Below are 15,442 nucleotides of genomic sequence, written 5' to 3' on the forward strand. Positions count from 1 at the left end.
CTCTTCACCGATGTGTCTAACCTCTTCGGCCATTTCTCTCTTTTATCCCTAGTAAGATTCACTACTATCTCCTTTTCATCTTGTATTTTGGTATTTCACTTTAGGTTTTTGTTTTTTTTCATGAATTTGATGGTGATTTTGATTTATTGAAGTTGGTGGCTATTGTTTTTGTTAATGAATGTTTTGTTCTATGAATTTCTGATAATTGGTGGCTATTTTTTTATTTTTTTTCGTACTTCAATTTTTTTTATTTTTCATTAATTATGAATTCTGATTTTATTGTGCTTCCTCTCCTCCACTTTAATTTATTTATCTACATCTATCACAGTGCTTCAACATTGGCCGTTATTCCGTTAATAAACTTGAATATCTTGTAATTTAGAGTTATTGGCCAGAACCAGATTCACTTCTAGAAAATTTCATCATTCTAGAAAACCTTAATTATGATTATAATAGTTAGATATTCTTAAATCTTAATCATAGACACATAATGATGAAAGTTGTACACCGAACTGAGATCATGAAAAACAAAAAATACTAAGTGAGATCCTTAGAATATTGATTACTTAAGGGATGTAAAATAAGCAATCTGACTTCACAAAATGACCAAAACACAAGCTCTATAAACTGTTACTGCATGTGTATGTAATCCATAACATCACATGTTTGACATTTTTCTATGTCATAGAAATCATTAAAGATCATACTATTTTCTTGAAGTTTTTTTTCTGAGTCACAAATTAGTAGTATGCTGTTTCCTGGTGTGGGATTAATTATATTCTGAGTTGCTGGTTCAATTTGATTGTTCTGAGTTGATTATGTGATTTAGTGTTTATGTATTGAATTTTAATTTAGTGTTTCTGTATTAAATCTTACTGTATATGATGAATAGTTTAAGCTCGACTCCTATTGAAAATAATAATGAGACAGAACCAACTAAAGATGCTGAGGGTCAAGCAATTGAAGCACATGTCCAAGGAACACAAGAGGAGGGACAAGAAGAAACACAAGAGGGAGGGCAAGAAGTTAGCCAAAGTGTGCAAAATAGTCCTAACAAAAAAGGATTAACTTCTGAGGCTTGGAAACATTTTAAGAGGGAGCAAATAAATGGAAAGTGGAAGGAAATATGTAAATATTGTGAAAGAAAGATTGGAGGTGACACGAAGCAAGAAAGATTGCCCGATTCGTACTGTTAGGGGACCAAAGCAATCAATATTGAAAACAGTGCAGCAATCATCAGGTTCAACAGGAACGGGAAGGCCAACGGATTCACTTTTGGTTGGAAACTTCACATTTAGTTAAGAGGGAGCACGACGAGCACTTACAAGATGGGTTATTAGGGACAAACACCCTATGTTGTTTGTTGAGCAATCGGGTTTTCATGAGTTTATGGCTGAGTCTCAACCTTTGTTCAAATTTTATACAAGAAATACACTGAGAAGTGATGTTGAGAAGATGTATGAAGCTGAAAAGGCAAAGCTTCTAAAATTGTTGGGAAAAAATTCAAGTCGCATTGCTATAACTACTGATATGTGGAGTGCTGATTGTCAAAACAAAGGCTATATGGCGATTACAACTCACTTTATTGATGATGATTGGAACTTGCAAAATCGGCTTGTAAGGTATTATTTATACTTTTAGCATCTTTTAAATATTTGAATTTTAATGTCATAATTGTTTATTATATTTACATTACTCTAGGTTTACATATGTGCCTGCACCCCATACTGCTAAAGTTCTTAGTGATGCTTTGGTGAATTCCTTGTATGATTGGAATATAGATAGAAAATTATCAACATTAACGGTTGATAATTGTAGTACAAATGATGCCATGATTCATCTTGTGCTTGATAAGATTTCACCGTCTAACTTTGTTAAGACAGGGGAATTTTTTCACATGCGTTGTTGTGCTCACATTGTGAATTTGATTGTGAAAGATGGCATGAATGCAATATATGGTTCTATTGAAAAAATCAGAGATAGTGTTTCTTTTTGGGTTGCAACACAGAAGAGGGAAGAAAATTTTGAAGAGACTTGTAGGCAATTGAATATTAATTATAGGAGAAAGCTTGCACTTGATTGTAGAACTAGATGGAATTCAACTTATCTAATGCTTGCTTCTGCTGTGCCATATAGAGAAGTTTTTGAGCGTTTAAGACATCGTGAATCTCTGTATAAAGTTGTACCATCTGATGATGAGTGAAAAATGGCAAATGAACTTGTTGATAAATTAGAAGTCTTTTATAGTTTGACTGAATTATTCTCTGGCACTTTATATCGAACGACAAATTTGTACTTTCCCAAGGTGTGTGAAATGAGATTGACATTGAATGAGTGGTTGCTTAGTCTCAATGAGATGATTCATACAATGGCAACAAATATGATTAGTAAGTTTGAAAAGTATTGGGATCAAATTAATGAAGTCGTGGCTGTGGGAGCTATCTTAGACCCTAGGTATAAGATGAAGTTATTGAAATTTTTTTTCCTAAAATATATGGATCTCAAAGTGAGAATCATCTGAGCAAGGTAAAGAAAATGATGGAAGAATTAGTATGTGAATATCAACTTAAGGCTAGGGTTAAAAGAAGAGCAACAAATGATGATAGTTCAGCTTTTACTTTGAATGTTGGACATGATGAAGGATCTTTGGTGTGCAAAATCGTGATCTTTACTCCCTTGGTAACGGCGCTAAAAACTACATACGCACGTTCATGTTCTTAATTCTGTTTCACAACTTCGTACAACTAACCAGCAAGTGCACTGGGTCGTCCAAGTAATAAACCTTACGTGAGTAAGGGTCGATCCCACGGAGATTGTTGGTATGAAGCAAGCTATGGTCACTTTGTAGATCTCAGTCAGGCGGATTCAAATGGTTGTAGAGTTTTCATAATTAAAATATAAATAAAACATAAAATAAGATAGAGATACTTATGTAATTCATTGGTGAGAATTTTGGATAAGCGTATAGAGATGCTTTCGTTCCTCTGAACCTCTGGTTTCCTGCTGTCTTCATCCAACCATTCCTACTCCCTTCCATGGCAAGCTTTGTGTAGGGCATCACCGTTGTCAATGGCTACTTCCCATCCTCTCTGTGAAAATGGTCCAATGTGCTGTCACTGCATGGCTAATCATCTGGAGGTTCTCGATCATACTGGAATAGGATTCACCATCCTTTTGCGTCTGTCGCTATGCCCAGCACTCGCGAGTTTGAAGCTCGTCACAGCCATCCCTTCCCGGATCCTACTCGGAATACCACTGACAAGGTTTAGACTTTCCGGATCTCAAGAATGGCCATCCATGGGTTCTAACTTATACCACGAAGATTCTGATTAAGAAATCCAAGAGATACTCATTCAATCTAAGGTAGAACGGAAGTGGTTGTCAGGCACGCGTTCATAGTTGGGAATGATGATGACTGTCACGATCATCACATTCATGTTGAGGTGCGAATGAATATCTTAGAATCGGAATAAGCTTGAATTGAATAGAAAAACAGTAGTACTTTGTATTAATTCATGAGGAACAGCAGAGCTCCACACCTTAATCTATGGAGTGTAGAAACTCTACCGTTGGAAATACATAAGTGATAAGGTTCAGGCATGGCCGAATGGCCAGCCCCCAAACGTGATCCAAAGATGAAACTAAAGATGTAAATACAATAGTAAAAAGTCCTATTTATACTAAACTAGTTACTAGGGTTTACAGAAATGAGTAAATGATGCAGAAATCTACTTCCGGGGCCCACTTGGTGTGTGCTTGGGCTGAGCTTGAAGTTTACACGTGGAGAGATTATTCTTGGAGTTGAACGCTAGTTTGTGACGTATTTCTGGCATTGAACTCCACTTTGCGACTTGTTTCTGGCGCTGAACGCCAGACTACAACATGAAACTGGCGTTCAACGCCAGTTTTCATCGTTTAAACTCGGGCAAAGTATGGACTATTATATATTGCTGGAAAGCTCTGGATGTCTACTTTCCAACGCAATTGGGAGCGCGTCATTTGGAGTTCTGTAGCTCCAGAAAATCTACTTTGAGTGCAGGGAGGTCAGAATCCAACAACATCTGCAGTCCTTCTTCAACCTCTGAATCTGATTTTTGCCCAGGTCCCTCAATTTCAGCCAGAAAATAGCTGAAATCATAGAAAAACACACAAACTCATAGTAAAGTCCAGAAATGTGAATTTTAATTAAAAACTAATAAAAATATACTAAAAACTAACTAAATCATACTGAAAACTATGTAAAAGCAATGCCAAAAGGCGTATAAATTATCTGCTCATCACAACACCAAACTTAAATTGTTGCTTGTCCCCAAGAAACTGAAAATTAAATAGGATAAAAAGAAGATAATATACTATAAATTCCAAAATATCAATGAAATATAGCTCCAATCAGATGAGCGGGACTTGTAGCTTTTTGCCTCTTCAATAGTTTTGGCATCTCACTTTATCCATTGAAGTTCAGAATGATTGGCATCTATAGGAACTCAGAGTTCAGATAGTGTTATTGATTCTCCTAGTTCAGTATGTTGATTCTTGAACACAGCTACTTTATGAGTCTTGGCCGTGGCCCTAAGCACTTTGTTTTCCAGTATTACCACCGGATACGTAAATGCCACAGACACATAACTGGGTGAACATTTTCAGATTGTGACTCAGCTTTGCTAAAGTCCCCAATTAGAGGTGTCCAGGGTTCTTAAGCACACTCTTCTTTTTGCTTTGGACCTTGACTTTAACCGCTCAGTCTCAAGTTTTCACTTGACACCTTCACGCCACAAGCACATGGTTAGGGACAGCTTTGTTTAGCCGTTTAGGCCAGGAGTTTATTCCTTTAGGCCCTCCTATCCACTGATGCTCAAAGCCTTGGATCCTTTTTATTATCCTTGCCTTTTGGTTTTAAGGGCTATTGGCTTTTTCTGCTTGCTTTTTTTTCCCATTTTTTTCACTATTTTTTCACATTTTTTCTGCAAGCTTTTGTATTCACTGCTTTTTCTTGCTTCAAGAATCATTTTTATGATTTTTCAGATTATCAAATAACATGTCTCCTTTTTCCTTATTCTTCAAGGTCAACATATTTAACATTCATAAACAACAACTTCAAAAGACATATGCACTATTCAAGCATTCATTCAGAAAACAAAAAGTATTGTCACCACATCAAAATAATTAAACTAGTTTCAAGGATGAATTCAAAACCATGTACTTCTTGTTCTTTTCTTTTCAAAACATTTTTCATTTAAGAGAGGTGATGGATTCATATTCACTACATTAAGGCATAGACACTTAGACACTAATGATCATGTAATAAGACACAAACATAAATAAACATTTAACATAAAAAATGAAAAACAGAAAATTTAAGAACAAGGAATGAGTCCACCTTAGTGATGGTGGCGTTTTCTCCTTGAGGAACCAATGATGTCCTTGAGCTCTTCTATGTCTCTTCCTTGTCTTTGTTGCTCCTCCCTCATTGCTCTTTGATCTTCTCTAATTTTATGAAGGGTGATGGAGTGCCCTTGCTGTTCCACCCTTAGTTGTGGGTTTTGGAGATGAATATTTCCATCTCCCATGACTCGGAGGTGGAAGCTTTTGTCTTCCCTTTCTCTTTTCTAGAGGTTTCTCCGGTCTTAGGTGCCATCAATGGTAATGGAAAAACAAAAAAGCTTATGCTTTTACCACACCAAACTTAGAATGTTGCTCGTCCTCGAGCAAGAGAAGAAAGAAAAGAAGAAGAAGAAGCAAAAATATGGAGGAGAGGGAGGGGGGTGTATTCGGCCAAGGTATAGAAGAGAGGGTTATGTGGTGTGGAAATGAAGGAGGGAAGGAGGGCTTTATATAGTGAGGGAACAGGGGGTAGGTTCGGCCATTTTGGGTGGGTTTGGGTGGGAAAGTGATTTTGAATTTTGAAGGTAGGTAGGGTTTATGGGGAAGAGTGGATGGATGTGAGTGGTGAAGGGGTAATAGGGAAGAGAGTTTGAGGTGATTGGTGAAGGGTTTTGGGGAAGGGTGTTTATTGGGAAGAGAGGATGAATATTGAGAAGAGGGGAGAATATGAGTGGAGGTAGGTGGGGATCCTGTGGGGTCCACAGATACTGAGATGATCCTGTGGGATCCACAGATCCTGAGGTGTCAAGGATTTGCATCCCTGCACCAATTGGACATGTAAAATGCCTTTGCATGCAATTCTGGCATTTAAACGCTGAATTGATGCTTGTTCTAGGCGTTCAACGCCCAGATGCAGCATGTTTCTGGCGTTGAACGCCAGTTTTATGCTTGTTTCTGGCGTTCAGCGCCTGCTCTTCTCAGGGTGCATTCCTGGCATTTGAACGCCAGGATGTTGCTTGTTTCTGGCGTTCAACGCCAGATGCTCCTTACTGGCGTTTAAGTCCTTCCTCCAAGGTGTGATTTTTCTTCTGCTGTTTTTTATTCTTTTTTTAATTTTTGTATTTATTTTATGACTCCACATGATCATGAACCTAATAAAACATGAAAGAACAATAAAAATAAAAATAAAATTAGATAAATAAAAATTGGGTTGCCTCCCAACAAGCGCTTCTTTAATGTCAATAGCTTGATAGTGGGCTCTCATGGAGCCACACAGGTGATCAGGTCAATTTTATAGACTCCCAACACCAAACTTAGAGTTTGGATATGGGAGTTCAACACCAAACTTAGAGTTTAGCTGAGGCCTCCCAACACCAAACTTAGAGTTTGAATGTGGGGGCTTTAGTTGACTCTGTACTGAGAGAAGCTTTCTATGCTTTCTCTTCATTGTTACAGAAGGAGATTCTTGGGTTTTAAACACAAGGTTGTCCTCATTCAGTTGAAGGATCAATTCTCCTCTGTCTACATCAATCACAGCTCTTGCTGTGGCTAGGAAGGGTCTTCCAAGGATGATGGATTCATCCTCATCCTTCCCAGTGTCTAGGATTATGAAATCAGCAGGGATGTAAAGGCCTTCAACCTTTACTAACACGTCCTCTACTAGTCCATAAGCCATTTTCATAGATTTGTCTGCCATCTCTAATGAGAAATTGGCAGCATGTACCTCAAGGATTCCCAGTTTCTCCATTACAGAGAGTGGCATGAGGTTTATCCCTGACCCAAGGTCGCATAAAGCCTTCTCAAAGGTCATGGTGCCTATGGTATAAGGTATTAAGAACTTTCCAGGATCCTATTTCTTCTGAGGCAATGTCAGTTGATCCAGATCACTCAGTTCATTAATGAGCAAGAGAGGTTCATCTTCCCAAGTCTTATTACCAAATAATTTGGCATTCAGCTTCATGATTGCACCAAGGTACTTGGCAACTTGCTCTTCAGTAACATCCTCATTCTCTTCAGAAGAAGAATACTCATCAGAGCTCATGAAGGGCATAAGGAGGTTTAATGGAATCTCTGTGGTCTCTAGATGAGCCTCAGATTCCTTTGGCTTCTCAAAGGGAAACTCCTTGTTGATCACTGGACGTCCCAGGAGGTCTTCCTCACTGGGATTCACGTCCTCTTCCTCCCCTGTAGGTTCGGCCATGATGGTTATATCAATGGCCTTGCACTCTCTCTTTGGATTCTCTTCTGTATTGCTTGGGAGAGTACTAGGAGGAGTTTCAGTGATCTTCTTACTCAGCTGGCCCACTTGTGCCTCCAAATATCTAATGGAGGACCTTGTTTCATTCATGAAACTCAGAGTGGCCTTAGATAGATCAGAGACTAAATTTGCTAAGCTAGATGGATTCTGCTCAGAATTTTCTGTCTGTTGCTGAGTGGATGATGGAAAAAGTTTACTATTGTTAAACCTTTTTCTTCCACCATTAGTAAAGCCTTGTTGAGGCTTTTGTTAATCCTTCTATGAGAAATTTGGGTGATTTCTCCATGAGGGGTTATAGGTGTTTCCATAAGGTTCACCCATATAATTTACCTCTGCTATTGCAGGGTTCTCAGGATCATAAGCTTCTTCTTCAGAAGATGCCTCTTGAGTAATGTTGGATGCAGCTTGCATTCCATTCAGACTCTGAGAAATCATATTGACTTGCTGAGTCAATAGTTTGTTCTGAGCCAATATGGCATTCAGAGCATCAATTTCAAGAACTCCCTTCCTCATAGGCGTCCAATTATTCACAGGATTCCTTTCAGAAGTGTACATGAACTGGTTATTTGCAACCATGTCAATGAGTTCTTGAGCTTCTGCAGGCGTTTTCTTTAGGTGAATAGATCCACCTGCAGAATGGTCCAATGACATCTTTGATAATTCAGACAGACCATCATAGAATATATCCAGGATGGTCCATTCTAAAAGCATGTCAGAAGGACACTTTTTGGTCAGTTCCTTGTATCTCTCCCAAGCTTCATAGAGGGATTCACCTTCTTTCTGTCTGAAGGTTTGAACATCCACTCTAAGCTTGCTAAGATTTTGAGGAGGAAAGAACTTGGCTAAGAAAGCCATGACCAGCTTATCCCAAGAGTTCAGGCTATCTTTGGGTTGAGAGTCCAACCACACTCTAGCTCTGTCTCTTACAACAAACGGGAAAAGCATAAGCCTGTAGACCTCGGGATCAACCCCATTGGTCTTAACAGTATCACAGATCTGCAAGAATTCAGTTAAGAACTGAAAGGGGTCTTCAGATGGAAGTCCATGAAACTTGTAGTTTTGTTGCATCAGAGAAACTAATTGAGGTTTAAGCTCAAAGTTGTTTGCTCCAATGGCAAGAATTGAGATGCTTCTTCCATGTAAATTGGAATTAGGTGCAGTGAAGTCACCAAGCATCCTCCTTGCATTATTATTATTTTCGGCTGCCATCTCCTCTTCCTTTTCGAAAATTTCTGTAAGGTTGTCTCTGGATTGTTATATTTTAGCTTCTCTTAGTTTCCTTTTCAGAGTCCTTTCAGGTTCTGGATCAGCTTCAACAAGAATGTTCTTGTCCTTGCTCCTACTCATATGGAAAAGAAGGGAACAGAAAATAATAATAGGGATCCTTTTTACCACAGTATAGAGGTTTCCTTGTGTGAGTAGAAGAAAAGAAGAAAAAGAATGAAGAAGAGAAGAATTCAAACTCAGAGGAGAAGAAGGGGTTCGATTTTTGGGTGAGGAGAAGTGTTAGTAGATGAATAAATAAATAGAAGGAGATGAGAGATAAGAAAGGAATTCAAAAATTAAACAAAATAAAATAAAAATATTTTAAAATTAAATTTAAAATTCAAAAACTAATAATTAAAATTAACTTAAAATTAAAACAATTAGTTAATTAAAATAAAATTTTGAAAAAGAGGGAATGAATTTTCGAAAATTAAAGGTAGAGAGTTAGTTGGGCAGTTTTGAAAAAGATAAGAATCAAACAAAAAAATTAAGTGGTTAAGAGATTTTGAAAATTAAATTTTGGAAAGATAAGATTGAAATTTGGAAAAGATGTGATTGAAACAAAAAGATAAGATTGATTGAAAAAGATTCGAAAGTCAAATTTTGAAAAGATAGGAAGTTAGAAAAGAGGTTAGAAAAGATATTTTAAAATTAAATTTTTGAAAAAGATATGAGTTAAAAAGATATGATAGCAAGATATGATTAAAATTAGTTTGAAAAAGATTTGAATTTTAAAATCAAAATTAATGACTTGACTCACAAGTAATCACAAGATATGATTCTAGAACTTAAAGTTTGAATCTTTCTTAACAAGAAAGTAACAAACTTGAAATTTTTGAATCAAAACATTAATTGTTGATAATATTTTCGAAAATTATGAGATAAAATTAAGAAAAAGATTTTTTGAAAAATATTTTTATAATTTTCGAAAATAAATAAGAAAAATGAAAGAGATTTGATTTTTGAAAAAGATTTTGAAAAAGATAAGATTTTTAAATTGAAAATTTGATTTGACTCATAAGAAACAACTAGATTTTGAAAAAGTCAACTCAAATTTTCGAAAATTTATGAGAGAAAAAGGGAAAGATATATTTTTTATTTTTGAATTTTTAATGAGGAAAGAGAAAAACATGAAAAATAACACATAACATAAAAATTATGAATCAAAACACACAATGCATAGAAGAACACTATGAATGTCAAGATGAACACCAAGAACACTTTGAAGATCAAGATGAACATCAAGACTTATTTTTGAAAATTTTTAAGAAAAGAAAAACATGCAAGACACCAAACTTAAAATTTTTTATTTTTTTGCCATTAATAATTCAAGAATGCATATGAAAAACAAGAAAAGACACAAAACAAGAAAATATCAAGATCAAACAAGAAGACTTACCAAGAACAACTTGAAGATCATGAAGAACACTATGAATGCATGAATTTTTGAAAAATGCATAAATTTTTAGAAAAAATACAATTGACACCAAACTTAAAAATTGACTCGAGACTCAAACAAGAAACACAAAATATTTTTTTTATTTTTATGATTTTATATATTTTTTTTTTCGAAAACCGAAATTAAAATAAAATAAAATAAAATAAAATAACTAAAAAATTTACTATATTTTTTAAAATTAGAAGAAAAAGAAATAAAAGAAAATTGAAAACTAAATTAATTAAAAAGATTTGAAAAAAATGTGGGTGAGGATTTTCGAAAAAAATGAAGAGAGAGAAATTAGTTAGGAAGTTTTGAAAAATATATGTCTTAAAATTAAAGATACTTGTAAGAAAATAAAATAAAATAAAATAAAAGATATGAAAAAGATTTGATTTTACGATTTGAGATTAGAAAAGATAAGATAAGCTATGTAAGTGAAGAGAAGGAATTTAAATTAAAAAGTGTTGAAATTTAAATTTTAAATTTGAAAATTAATTTTGAAATTTGAAATTTGAAATTTGAATTTTGAATTTTGAAAGTTGAAATTTGAAATTTGAAATAAGATAAGATAAGATTTTGAAAAAGATATGATTTTTTTTTAAAAAGATTTAAATTTTGAAATTTTAAAACTAAGATAAGATAAAATAGAAAATTTTAAAATAAAATCTGAATTTTTAAAAGGAAAATTCGAAAAATCAATTAAAATAAAGGAAAAAGATATTTTTGAATTCAACGAGTAAAGAGAAAAACAATAAAAAGACACAAAACTTAAAATTTTTAGATCTAATGCTCCTTATTTTCAAAAATTTTGGAGGGAAACACCAAGGAACACCAAACTAAAAAAAATTTTAAGATTAAACAAAAAGAAAACACAAGAACAACTTGAAGATCAAGAAGAACACAAAGAACAAAACTCAAGGAACTCAAAAATATAAAAAAAACATCAAACTTAAAATTTTTAGAAAACTAAAAATGAATTTTCGAAAATTAAAGAAAAATAACAAGAGAACACCAAACTTAAAAATTTGATACAAGATTTAATCAAAGAAAATTTATTTTTGAAAAGTTTTGAAAGGAAGATACCAAAAAATTTGAAAATCACTGTAATTAATAAACACTGAAACTCAAAGAAGCAATAGTTACCAAGAACATAAGCACAACGCTGTAACCAACTGAGTTATTAAAGAAAGAAAAAAAATAATATTTTCTTGAAAAACCTTTTTGAAATTTTTGAAAAAAATAGAGAGGAAAAATAAAGATAAAAGACTCAAATTTAATGACTCTAAATTAAAAAGATAAATTTTTTTCCTAATCTAAGCAACAAAATAAACCGTCAGTTGTCCAAACTCGAACAATCCCCGGCAACGGCGCCAAAAACTTGGTGTGCGAAATCGTGATCTTTACTCCCTTGGTAACGGCGCTAAAAACTACATACGCACGTTCATGTTCTTAATTCTGTTTCACAACTTCATACAACTAACTAGCAAGTGCACTGGGTCGTCCAAGTAATAAACCTTACGTGAGTAAGGGTCGATCCCACGGAGATTGTTGGTATGAAGCAAGCTATGGTCACTTTGTAGATCTCAGTCAGGCGGATTCAAATGGTTGTAGAGTTTTCATAATTAAAAGATAAATAAAACATAAAATAGGATAGAGATACTTATGTAATTCATTGGTGAGAATTTCGGATAAGCGTATAGAGATGCTTTCGTTCCTCTGAACCTCTGGTTTCCTGCTATCTTCATCCAACCATTCCTACTCCCTTCCATGGCAAGCTTTGTGTAGGGCATCACCGTTGTCAATGGCTACTTCCCATCCTCTCTGTAAAAATGATCCAATGTGCTGTCACTGCATGGCTAATCATCTGGAGGTTCTCGATCATACTGGAATAGGATTCACCATCCTTTTGCGTCTGTCGCTATGCCCAACACTCGCGAGTTTGAAGCTCGTCACAGCCATCCCTTCCCGGATCCTACTCGGAATACCACAGACAAGGTTTAGACTTTCCGAATCTCAAGAATGGCCATCCATGGGTTCTAACTTATACCACGAAGATTCTGATTAAGAAATCCACGAGATACTCATTCAATCTAAGGTAGAATGAAAGTGGTTGTCAGGCATGCGTTCATAGTTGGGAATGATGATGACTGTCACGATCATCACATTCATGTTGAGGTGCGAATGAATATCTTAGAATCGGAATAAGCTTGAATTGAATAGAAAAACAGTAGTACTTTGTATTAATTCATGAGGAACAGCAGAGCTCCACACCTTAATCTATGGAGTGTAGAAACTCTACTGTTGGAAATACATAAGTGATAAGGTTCAGGCATGGCCGAATGGCCAGCCCCCAAACGTGATCTAAAGATGAAACTAAAGATGTAAATACAATAGTAAAAAGTCCTATTTATACTAAACTAGTTACTAGGGTTTACAAAAATGAGTAAATGATGCAGAAATCCACTTCTGGAGCCCACTTGGTGTGTGCTTGGGCTGAGCTTGAAGTTTACACATGGAGAGGTTATTCTTGGAGTTGAACGCCAGTTTGTGACGTATTTCTGGCGTTGAACTTCACTTTGCAACTTGTTTCTGGCGCTGAACGCCAGACTGCAACATAGAACTGGCGTTCAACGCCAGTTTGTGTCATCTAAACTCGGGCAAAGTATGGACTATTGTATATTGCTGGAAAGCCCTGGATGTTTACTTTCCAACGCAATTGGAAGCGCGCCATTTGGTGTTCTGTAGCTCCAGAAAATTCACTTTGAGTGCAGGGAGGTCAGAATCCAACAACATCTGCAGTCCTTCTTCAACCTCTGAATTTGATTTTTGCTCAGGTCCCTCAATTTCAGCCAGAAAATACCTGAAATCATAGAAAAATACATAAACTCATAGTAAAGTCCAGAAATGTGAATTTTAATTAAAAACTAATAAAAATATACTAAAAACTAACTAAATCATACTGAAAACTATGTAAAACTAATGCCAAAAAGCGTATAAATTATCCGCTCATCAATCTTCAAAGAGAAAATTTAACTCTATCTACTTGCAATTTGTGGAAGATACATCTGAAGACTGTGCTGCAAAAACTGAGTTGGATTTCTATTTGGAAGAGAGATGTTATGGTAGATAAAACAAATTTGGAAAAATTTGACATTTTGGGCTACTGAAAAAATATTGGAGTGAAATATCCAACTTTACAAAAGATTGCAAGAGATTTTTTAGCCATTTCCATTTCTACTGTTGTCTCAGAGTCTGCTTTTAGCACCGGTGGTCGAGTTATACATCCACATCGCAATAGATTGGATTGTGAACTTGTTGAGGCGTTAATTTGCACTCAGCATTGGATACACTCTTCAGGTAAAAGTACTAATAATTCAAATTTTATTTCGTATTAAAGTTCAATTTCATGTTAAATTTAACTCTCATAAATTGTTGGTTGATATAATATAGGTAAATCAAGGTCGAAAATTCCAATTCCTTGGGACTATGTAATGGATATGGAGATTTAGGAGTTTAGGTAATTATTTTTTTATTATGTCAAATTCTTATTAATTATATGGTATTCTTGTTTATGATGTATGTTAACATATTCATGTTTGTGTTGTATTTTAACAGAGAACACAGAGTTGTTTGTTGGAAGCTGAAGACTTTATTTTATGGCTTTTTTTAAGAATGGAAGTTGTATTTTAAAATTTCGTTTTATGGACTATGATCACTTGATTTTATATTTCTTTACTTGTAAGTTGTAATCTTGGATAAGATATGTATGTTTGTGTGTGTTTTGACATTTTGTGGTTTTTTTTATTTTTTTTAAATTTTTTATGGTAATTTTCATATAAATGTTCAACATAAGCAGATGGGGAATGGGGACCCACGGAGAACACGGGGAACGTGGGGAATGGGAATAGGGGCAATTATTCTCCCATGGCGGGGAATAGAGCGGGGACGGGGACAAAATTTGAGGGCGGGGACGGGGAGCAGGGAGGCATTCCCCGCCCCCGTCCCGCCCCATTGACATCCCTATTCATACGGGATATAAGAGCTTGGAGAGTAGAGGTGAGACCGATGAGGCTAGAGGTAAGTGTGTTTTGAAGCTTCTTTTGCCCTTGAAGAATAGTGCAAAGGGTTTCATCTTGGTTGGAGGAAGAAGAAGGATAGGTAATTTGAGAGGCTTGTGATTGGGTGATTTGAGCTTACCTTTGGTGAGGTGGTTGGTATCTTTGACCTTGGTTTTGTTGTTGGTAAGGAGGATTTTGTTGATACCGATTTTGTTGGTAATTATTGTTCCACCTTTGGTTTCCACCATTGTCTCTTTCTCCTTGGTTGTAGTTGTCTCTCCATCCTTGGTTGGGATTTTCTTGCCAACCTTGGTTGTAGTTACCACCTTGATTATAGTTACCACCTTGTTGATAATACCCTTGATTTGGACGGTTGTAATAAGCATTGGTAGCCGCCAAGGTGTTGTCCTCTTGGAGTTGTGGATATTCATCGGTGTAGTGAGAGTAACAAGCACAAATTTTGCATACTCTTTAAGGGATTAACTATTGACATTGTTGTTGTGGAGGAGGTGGAGGTTGTTATTGATTGAGCTAGAGTTGCTTGAAGATATTGGTCATCTCTCCTAAAGTCTTGGTAAGGGCGGCAGACTCACTACTAGAAGAAACTTCCGCAATAACCTTGGGATGATTATTCCTTTGCCTTGCATGTTGGGTTGACTCGGCTAAATCGGTGATAAGTTGCCACGCTTTCGCCGCCGTCTTGTACTTTGTCAAAGAACCATTACTCGAAGCATCCAAAAGGACCTTATCTTGAGGCTTTGTGCCTTGGCAAAAGTAACTAATAAGCACCAACTCATCAATCATGTGATGGGGGCACGAATCAAAGAGCTTGCTAAAATGTTCCCAATACTCATAGAGAGTTTCCGATTCATCTTGAATGACGCAAGAGATTTCCTTCCTCAATCTATCCGTGACCTCCGGTGGAAAAAACTTGTCCAAAAATTTCCTTCTAAATAAATCTCAATTAGTAACAACATTTTTGGGTTGAGTGTAGAACCACTCCTTTGCCCTTCCCTCAAGAGAAAATGGGAAGGCATATAACCAAATGGCAACCTCGTCCGCACCATGCCGCCTAGTAGTTGAACAAGCTGTTTGAAA

At 35.7% G+C, this 15,442-nt stretch overlaps 1 non-coding gene across 1 annotated transcript; it reads left to right on the forward strand.

Annotated features, from left to right (window-relative positions):
• Positions 1–8,284: 8,284 nt before the first annotated feature.
• LOC148574921 (small nucleolar RNA R71) lies at positions 8,285–8,392 on the forward strand. Its single transcript, XR_015906558.1, has one exon. It is a non-coding gene; the product is annotated as a small nucleolar RNA R71 (small nucleolar RNA).
• Positions 8,393–15,442: the final 7,050 nt, after the last annotated feature.

This window comes from Arachis ipaensis, chromosome B2, assembly GCF_059453495.1.
Source record: "Arachis ipaensis isolate K30076 ecotype BB chromosome B2, ASM5945349v1, whole genome shotgun sequence".
Classification (NCBI taxonomy): domain Eukaryota; kingdom Viridiplantae; phylum Streptophyta; class Magnoliopsida; order Fabales; family Fabaceae; genus Arachis; species Arachis ipaensis.